We start from the raw sequence: 9,590 nt of genomic DNA on the forward strand, positions 1-9,590 counted from the left end.
GGAATATTTAATTTTTTTTGCAGGGACCTATGAAAGAGGGGTCTTGCATGACTTGGTCTCCCTCTCCTTCCATATAGTATCAGCTTGGCTGTCCTTCTGCTCAGGTCTGGGGTAGGGAGTCACAGCCGACCTCACTGATGGAAAGACAGTGTGATTAATATTTGTTAAACTTATTTTATGTGGGTTTTAAACATAGTTAGCTCTGGTGCTATATTCGCTTAGCAGTCACTTGACAATGTATTCTGTCAGTAAATACAAGTTCTCCAGTGAGCTGTGTGTTGAAAATACAAATGAGCACTCTTGCTTATGTTAATACTATTTTCTTTCTTTTTTGAGGGGCCTACTTTGAATAGCAAACTCTCATGGTTAGTAAACCTTTCTGATGTCTTTGCAAATAATGTTGAAATAAAGACCATGTACAGCAGGCTTGTGCTATGGAATCCTGGGACTTGTTCTTGCAAAATGTATTTAAACTCTCTGAAGAAAAGTGATATTTTAAATTATTTTCTCAAAAATGCTTTACAAATAAAATCTCTATTTTTACAATTTTGCACTCTGAAGGTGTCTGCTGTTCTTATTTTGTCATGTAATTTGGAGCCTCTTCTAGCTGCAGGAGGGGAGGGTGGCCAGTACTATCAACAACAGAGCTAACCTTGGTCCAGTATATGATTGCACAGAGGCACGATCTCTTTGAGCTAGATTAAGCAAGAGAAGCTAGATCTAATGGATCTAGCCTTATTTTTTCCCCTACTCCAATGAAAATCCCTCTACCACCATACTGTGGTGTCTAGACTCTGAGAACTCTCTGAAAATGAGAGCAGGAGTAGCCAGAGGTCCCCTTTCCACAGGGGATCGCTTCCTTGCTTCCAGGCAGCATTCAGACAGGCTCATGCATATTCCCTACTCAGAGAGATGCAGGCCCAGCAAGTGGGACAGGGAAATAAATGGCTGACGGTAAGATACTCAAAGGTATCTAGGTAGCTGGCTCCTGTTGATATCAGTGGGATTTAAGCAGCCCCTACACCTTTGTGGGCCAGGGTCTATATGACTGACGAAAGGTACTTTGCCTGTTTCAGACTCACATTTTTTTCCCTGGACCTGAGTGACATTATTACTCAGAAAAACTTGAGCTGCTCTGGCTTCAAGAGATAGGGATGAGCCGGTGCCTGAACAGCAGAACTACACAAGTCTGGTTTTCTAGGGGCTGGCATCCTGCATGCTCTATACCCCATCACTGCAGTAATGTACCTTCCCATCTCCACGACCTCCCCTGCCCCCAGTCCATGGTCATTCCACGGTGCAAGATTTTCTCTGACAGTGCCTCCAATCTTGCCTCCTCCCTTTCATCCTCTAGACCTGTTTGTCTGTGCAAGAAGTGGCATAGTCTGAGTAATGGTTGAGCTTTCCCCTAGTGCAAGCAGTATTAGAAGCCTCCGATTTTCACCATACTTCAGCGTCCTCGGTATACTTGAAACCTCTGAGCCTCTCTTTGGAGGCATCTACATCGTTTCAAGTTTAGTTGCAATTGGCCAACGTTTGCAAAAGTTTTTTGGAAGGTCAACAGCTGAACAGACAGACGGGCCGGTAGACCGATTGTCAGCTCAGTCACACAAGTCTGCTCTCCTTAGACTTGTAAACTAAACAATAGCTGGCTAACCATTAGCTTGGGAGTTACACAGTGCCCCCAGACTTTTCAAACGCATCTCCCATGCTGGGGATCTCTCATGTGATTGGCAGCAGGGCTGCTGTGGAGCCTGCTGGGCAGCCTGGCTGTGAGAGGGACTGAGCCAACAAGGGTTACTGGGGCCATCATCTTCCGGGATGTAGCACCATACTTGGCCCTTGGCTGCTATTGTTGTTTCCCATCTGAGAAGCAACCTGGAGCTCTCCTGCGTCATGTTTCACTGAAGCCTGGTGTAAGCGCCTCAGCCCTCTGTATATGTTTTATCACTTCACTTTGATATAGGTGGTCAGAGTCTCTCACCAGTTATATGGTCTACCACGCAGGAGGAGAAAAAAAGTGTTTTCAAACAGAAGAAATTCTGCAGACACTGGGGCATAGGGGAGGAAGGTTCTGGGACAACTCACCTGTGGGACTGATGGGATTTCCAGCCCAGGGAGATTCTCTACAAAACAGTAAAAATAAGAGGTAAATTGCTTAAGCTCATAAATGTGGAAGATAATAAACTAAGCAATAAGTGGAAATTTAAAAATGTTAGAAAGCATATATTGTAGGGCAGCATGAAATATATTTTAGTCTGAAAGTAGAACACTGACCAGCGCGCACCAACCATAGGTTAATATATCACCCATTTTTTGTAGAGACGGGAGGAATGTAGCCAGATAATGATAATACATTTTGCTCATTTGAACCTCTGCAAAATGTGCCCTCTGAGTCTTTGAGCTGTCATTCAAATGAGAGTATCTGATAAGGTTCACCACATATGTTAAACTTCTACCCTGTTCTGCAACAATTCCAAGATTTGGGTGTTCCCTTTCTTGCCAGTGTTAGCCTTCTAGCCTCTGAAGGGGCTCATGACATGCTATTTTTCCCCATCAGTGTCAGTATTATAAGTATCTAGAGAAATATTTCAGCTTGCTATGTAGAGAATTGCCATGTTGGCTCAGAAGACAAGACCCACCTAACCCAGTATTCCAGCTCCAACAGCTTTCAGATAACAGGCAATGTCTCTCTTTTCTGGGTCTCATCCTATGGTGGGTGGTATTAGTCACTGATGTTCAAGTTTTGAGCTAGCTTCTAAGTGCTAGTCACTTAAGCTACCGCTCTCTTCGTGCATGTTGTGATCAAGGCCAGGGTCTAAGGAAATACTGTGTTCTGTTCTTACTGAAACCGATAGCAATCCGCCAGCTGACTTCCTGGTGAGACTGAGGCCCCAGACAGCCTCTGGCCTCTGTCATGTCATGTGATGGCCCTGGAACTGATCAGATGAGACTCAAGTCTTCTGCTGGTTTTTAAATAATTTCCCTTTTCCACAGTTTATTATTCCAGTTGCCGCCAATAACCAAAAGCTTTGCTCCAGCTTCATGAGTAAGTCATTAGACGTTGTGGTAAAAATGATGGTGCTATGAAACCAGGACCATACTCAGCTATTGCACTGCATTCCCATGGACACAGGCAGTTCAGGACTGGCTCTAGCCATGCCGTGGAAGAGCAGGTTGTGCAGTCACCATCTTCTATCCAATTGGAATTATGTGGGCTATGCTAGGAATTTCCCCTAGTGCCCTTGTCATTGTAGACTTGTGATGGAGAGTGGGAACTGCACCTTCTTTACAAGGGAGGAGCAAAGCAATAGGCCATGCTCTCAGGCTGAACAAGAGGGGCCTGGGAAACACCAGGAATGTCATGTCTCTCCTGCTCTCCTCCAGCCTGTACCAGGTGCCAGAGGAACAGAAGGAACTGGCTGATGAACACAGGGAAGCCACCGTGCCAGAAATTCCCTCTGCAGAGAGCTGGCTCTACCCCATGCTGAAATAGACACTGAAGTGAGACACTACAGGATCTAGACACTCAAGTTAGACAAAATAGCAACAAGAGGGGTCAAAGCTGCAGATGATCTAAGCCAATAGCATAGCGATGTGCCTTACCCAAGCTTACCTGCTTGCTTACCTCTTCCCAAACAGCAAGAAAATGCTGTAGGACTTCAGGATATCCTAAGTCTATATTGACCTATAGACTAGGGAGTGCATGCATGCACTCAGCATGGCCTGGAAAGGATTTGGGTCTGGGTAGGACCTTGACAGCTGGTGCCAGGAAGCACGCACAAGCTGCAGAGACATCAGACTGCCAGTCCCTCACGCCCACATCACCTGCACACGATACTGCCTGTCTTGACTAGGGACTGCGGTTAGTCCTTATGGTTGACTTTGTAATAAAAAACCTGCTGACATCTGCTTTAAAGTGTAATAGTGTGGAAATAATCTAGCAATAGAAATATTACCATTGGTAATCCAAGCAGACCTGAGTCATTTTTACTCATCTTTATGAGAGCTGGGTTGTCCCAGGACATTGCATTCTGGGGACTCAAATCAATAACATACCTGTTTAGCTATCATTAAGTGGGTCAAGCTGATGCATCTGCCTGCTGAAACCCGTTTCCACTTTATGAGCAGAGCCAGACAGCACTGCTGCTGAAAAGGGGTTGGGTTTAAACATTTTTGCTGTATAAATATGCCCATCTGCCAATTGTTTCCAGTGTTAACTGGTTCTTTTAAGGACTCAGTTTCCAAACATTCGAGAGAATTAGGGCTGTGCTCAATTTGCGGTTAGAAACCTTGCAGTGAGAAACTGGGACTTGGCCAGCTCATGTCCACTTGGCTGTCTCACAGCCCCAGTTAAAAGTTTGCCTCGAGCAACTGAAGCTCTTTTGTGCTGTAGGTCACATCTCTCTTCAATTACTCTTGCTGTCTGGAGGACACCTAATCTTCGCGTGGTCAAATATATGTGAAATTGTGCTAGAAATTGTAGCAATAATAGATGTTTTAATTCAGAGAAATATAAGCTTTTGTTACTGGTGCTGTAAATGCCCTGTTCTAAGCTCACCGTGATCCTGTGCTGGCAGCAACATTAATGTAGGTTAGGCAGGATTATAAGCAACTCAGGATGCTTTTAAGAAGACTTGGTCCTGCCAGGGATTCAAGGCATTGCCTACATGACCACTCAAGTCACTGAAGACAAGTTCAGCTTACTTTTCTGCAGTTCTGTGCTCTTCCAGTTCGGTTCGAGTTGTTGCAGTGAGTCAGTGCAGCTGTGTGATCCCATAGCAGATGTGCACAGTCAAGCAAAAAAATGTACAGGGTTAATTAGAAAAGGGTGTGTGGTGGGGTGGTCTTCAAAGCTACTTTAGTGGCAATTATTCCCTCTCCTATACTTCCAGCTTCATGAAGGAAGGGGTTTTTTTAATGATGAGACTGGATGAGTATAACACTACATCTGAGCTTCCAAAAATCTTGTTAATACCTTGATTAGACATGGACAGAAAACTATCCATTCACGAAGGTATAAAGAGCAAGAAAATGCTGCACTGTGCAGCAGTAGCCACCAGATGGTGCTCCCTGTACATGTATCAGCTGCTCCAAGACCCGTTTGCACTAAAACCTTCAGTAATTCCTGTATTTTTGGCTCAGCCTGCGGGACAGGGCAGCCTGGAAACTCACTTCCCCTTCAATGCCTTTGCAATGCTTAAGTGCACTTCAGTCCTGTCTTAAAGCCATCCAAGTGTCTTCTTTTCCAGCATGTGAGATGGCATAAGAGTTGGGAAATGAATAAATTTCATCATTCTGAAGAGGTGACATGGAGTAAAGAGATGCTGGACAGGCAACGGGAGCTTCTGCTGCCTGCAGGTCACCTTGGCTGTGCCCTGGCAGCAGACTCCGTGGCCGTGCTGTCACAGGCATGAAGGGCCATGCAGTTCTCTAGTTACACATGCAGTTAAGCTCATGGGGGAATTATGATCGAAAAAGGAAGGGATAAAGGTGTCTGTGGGAATCTCAGTGTGATCCTACCTGTCTCTGAGCACCTAAATACCAGCTTAAAGCATAGCCCTCAACTCTGTGAAAACACTTGAAGAAAAAGGTTTTGATTTGTTTCCTCCACGCACTCCTCTTCTGCTTGCTTTTGTATGCTCTGGGTTGGCGCAAGGTGAAGCGAGAACGGAGGGTGGCACGTCGGCAACGCATGAAGCCAGTGCAGTGGTCAGGGAGCAAGGAGCAGACACTTGCAGCCTGAGGCAAGGCACTGATGTGTTCGTTGGACTTTGCCACTGCTGTTGTGGCAATGCAAATCACTAACTCATTGTCACTGTGGTCCAGTATTGATAGCAGCTCCTAAACTTGTATCGGTCTCATTGCAACAATAAACATCCTATTCTCCTGACTAAAAGGTTAATTGTACATCAAGTACATTCAAAATCTTAATTTGATTTCTCTTCTCACATTCAGAAGGCTTCTACAGTGTATAGACTCTTCATCTTTTCAGCTGTTCCTCGTGGAGATTTTTACATTGGATTCACTGAATCAGCAACTTAAGTAAATTAATATTTAAAAAGATATAATTTTACGAGCATGGCCATATTATCTGTGTAAAAAACACCCTATGCATCAAAAATGTAATTAAATATTAGCTCTCAGCTAATTAAAAAATGTGATATTCCAACTGTCATTTTCCTTAACTACCACTAAGGTCATTTCACATGTCTAAATTCCTCTTGTCTAAGGAAATGGATAGCTGCAGAGTGCCAGCTATCCGTGAGCTTGCTTGCTCTTGAGTATCACATACAAGAGCCTGAATATTGCGCCATTAGTTTTTAAATCCTAATCAGTGTTTAAGGAAAAGATCCTTTTCCTTCACTTCTGCTGAACGGTGCCTAAATCCGTGACTGGTACTCACTGAAGTCACCCCTGGAACAAGGAAATAAGAATGCATGGTTGGTAACATATGGCAACAGGAGGCTATCTGCTTGCCTCAAGGTTGTCACTGCTGCGTCGCTCAGCCTACAGGGCAAGTAATTTGCTATAACCCTATAGCCACGTGCTAGTGAACAGCCCTGCAGGGCCAAAGGGATGGGCGGTATAATCTCGCAGCTCTCTGTCTTTCCAGAAGAAGTGGAGTCGGGAAGAGCGGCTCACCATTGGCCAGGGATGGGGACTAGGGGCTGCCACCTAGCAGGGCTGTCTGGGAGGAGGGAGCCCTCCCTGGAGGAACCACAGCTTTGTCCTTTCCCAGAGATGCAGCTGTATTTGCTGTGTGATGTTGTGATGGGGCTGAAGCCGTTTGTCTTGCCTTGGGCTGGCCTCTGCTGTCAACAGAGAAAAATGAGCACCTTCAGGACATGATCCATCTGCCCTGTTTTAGGTGCCTACTTCAGATGAGATGAAATCACCCAGAAATGTCTGTTTCTCTCCATTGACTCTGAAGGGAACCTAGAGCAACACTAACTCATAGACACCTACATTATAAGACAGCTGTAGGTGCTCAGAAGAAACCCCCCTCCCCAACTTTCATGCCTTGGAAGAAGGTACTACCTTTGTCCATCATGCCAACTCCTGGTGAAGTGGGTCAGCAGATCTGCGGCATTATAGGCCTGGGCAGGGTAGTATATTGGGTCATGGAGAAAGAGCAGCAATTTTTGCAAGCATGGGGAGTTCAGCAGCAGCAGCGCCTAACCGGGAGCCTGTGGCTCTGCAGGCACACAGCTGGCACAAGAATTTTTCTCTCTTTTCCAGGATTTTGCCACTAATGGCCTATAGGGTCTACTTACCACAGCGCCTTTCATGACGGGTGTCTTTCCTCCCCTCTTTGCTTCAAGTATAATCGGGATAGACGTCTCACTAACAGGACTTTGGCCTTGGAGGAAGACATGTGGGATAGGGCATGCATCCCTCGTGTCTTTCTATCCCATATGCCTCTCACCACGCCTGTCAGAATGCATCTTGACCCCAACATGCACGTTAGAGAAGATGTGCAGTGGCACCAGCGCACTATTGCACGTGTCCTTGTCTCCATCGCAGTGCTGCTGCCTCCCATCCTATGCAGCCTGCATGTGGAGCTGCAGCCAGATCACGTGCATCAGCAAAGACCAGGCAACCCAGGACCTAACAAAGGTATGTGTGTGTGCAGATTATGTAGGAGGAATGAGGAAGACAGAAAAAAAGGATTAAAGCGAGGACAAGCTGAAAATTCCTTTAATGATAACTTGTCAGTGCATACTGGTAGAGCTAAGGAAACTAGGTAAGGAGAGTTGTGACTGCTTCACTCCTTCATGACAGATCGCTGCCCAACCTTGCAAACTCGTGCCTACTGCGCGCGGCCCTCAGAGCAGCGAGGAAGCAGGGAGGTGTTATTACCGTGCAAGCCTGACAGGAGACGCCTGTCCTGGTTCTCACTGCTAGCAACCTGTCTGCCTCAGACAAGCAAGCTGGCAGCAGCGGACGTCTCATCTGATAGCGTGATGGAAACCAGATAAACTCCTCCTCCTCTTCTTTCATATTTTGTATGGGCACGAAGCCTTGTGGTTGGCCTGTTGTTAATACTCAGTGTGGTCACACTGCTCTGTGAACAATTTCCTCAATTCTAGCAAAAAGTGCTGAAAAATGTAGTTAGAAGAAAGAGTGAATTTGCAGTTTATGCCATACTTGAAAACTCCCTTTTCCTCGAGTTGTTCAGTCTCATGCCAGTAACTGGTTCCTGCTTCACTGTAACAACTCTGTATTTGCTGGATTGTCCTTAATGCCTTTTGCAACACAATGGTGCAAATGTGTGCAAGGTGTATTTACAGTTCACTTACAGGAAAACATGGTCTAGGCTGTCACTGCCAAAAAAAACCTAGCAAAGGAAGCTCTTGGGTCACTGTAAAGGGTAATCTGATTTTATTCTGCTTGTGCAATGTCAGAAGTGATTGATATCTTAAATACGAGGAAATGGAGTTTCCTGCTTTGTCCTACAGCTGGTATTGCAATTGCCTCTGTCTCATTCTCTTTTATTAAATGATCTCTCCATGGGTATCTGGGAACAGTCTCCCTTTTCATTCTCTACATTGTGCAATGCAGTTTGTAATTATTTCATCATGACTTTAATTAGCCTTTCTTTCATTAAAGTTACAAGCACGTTTAGTGATTTATTTATTTTTTTAGTGGAGTACTCAGCTCTTAAAAGAGCTGGGGGAGTTGAGGGGCTTAAAAGAGAGTGAAATGGCTATCCAATTTTGGAATTACCTCTGACACAGACAACAGAGTACACAACTAGTTGTCATTTTTTCAGACCAAAAGCATTACACTGGAAAACTGCCAAAGTCAAACGGCTCTGCAGGATCCTGCTTGTTTTCCTGTCAGCTTGCTCAGGCTCTGGCCAGGGAGGCTGCAGGTGCTGGCCTTCAATCCACCGCGCCAGCTAGGCTGGCAGGGAGCTGCGCAGCGAAAACTTCCATCCATGACTTGCCTGAAGGCTCCTTCTTTCCCTAAACCTCTTCTCCTCTTCACCTTCCTCTCCCAACAAAAAGCTAGTAGGCTGCTACAAAACTGGAAGTATATCTTGAATAAAATGATGCTGAGACATTTCCATCCACTGTGGGGTTACGTTGTCATGTCCATCAGGCCTCTCCTCTTCTACTCAGAAAAGTTATCTGAGCCAAGTTTGAGGAATCGCTATGTTAGCTTGGGATGCCCAGGTGTGTGTTCTGGCCCTTAACAACACAGCCTGCTGCCACCGAGTGTAAGTTATACCATGAGCATATGCATGCATGGTTGCAAGGACCTTCTCACCAAGGGTGCTCTACATCTGGAAACTCCAGATGTCCACAGTGCATGCACAGATGATGTGGAAAGTAGATCTGAATGGTTCAAAATAGAAAAAGGAAACAGAGGGATGCTTACTGTCCATGCACTATTGTCGTGGTTTAACCTCAGCTGGCAACTGAGCACCACACAGCCGCTTGCTCAATCTCCTCCTCCCCATGGTGGGATGGGGGAGAGAATCAGAAGAGTAAAAGTGAGAAAATTCGTGGGCTGAGATAAGAACAGTTTAATAATTGAAATAAAGTAATAATAATAGCAATAATAATAATAATGTAATAATA

Source organism: Aptenodytes forsteri, unplaced genomic scaffold (genome assembly GCF_000699145.1).
Source record: "Aptenodytes forsteri isolate BGI_AS27 unplaced genomic scaffold, ASM69914v1 Scaffold2, whole genome shotgun sequence".
NCBI lineage: Eukaryota > Metazoa > Chordata > Aves > Sphenisciformes > Spheniscidae > Aptenodytes > Aptenodytes forsteri.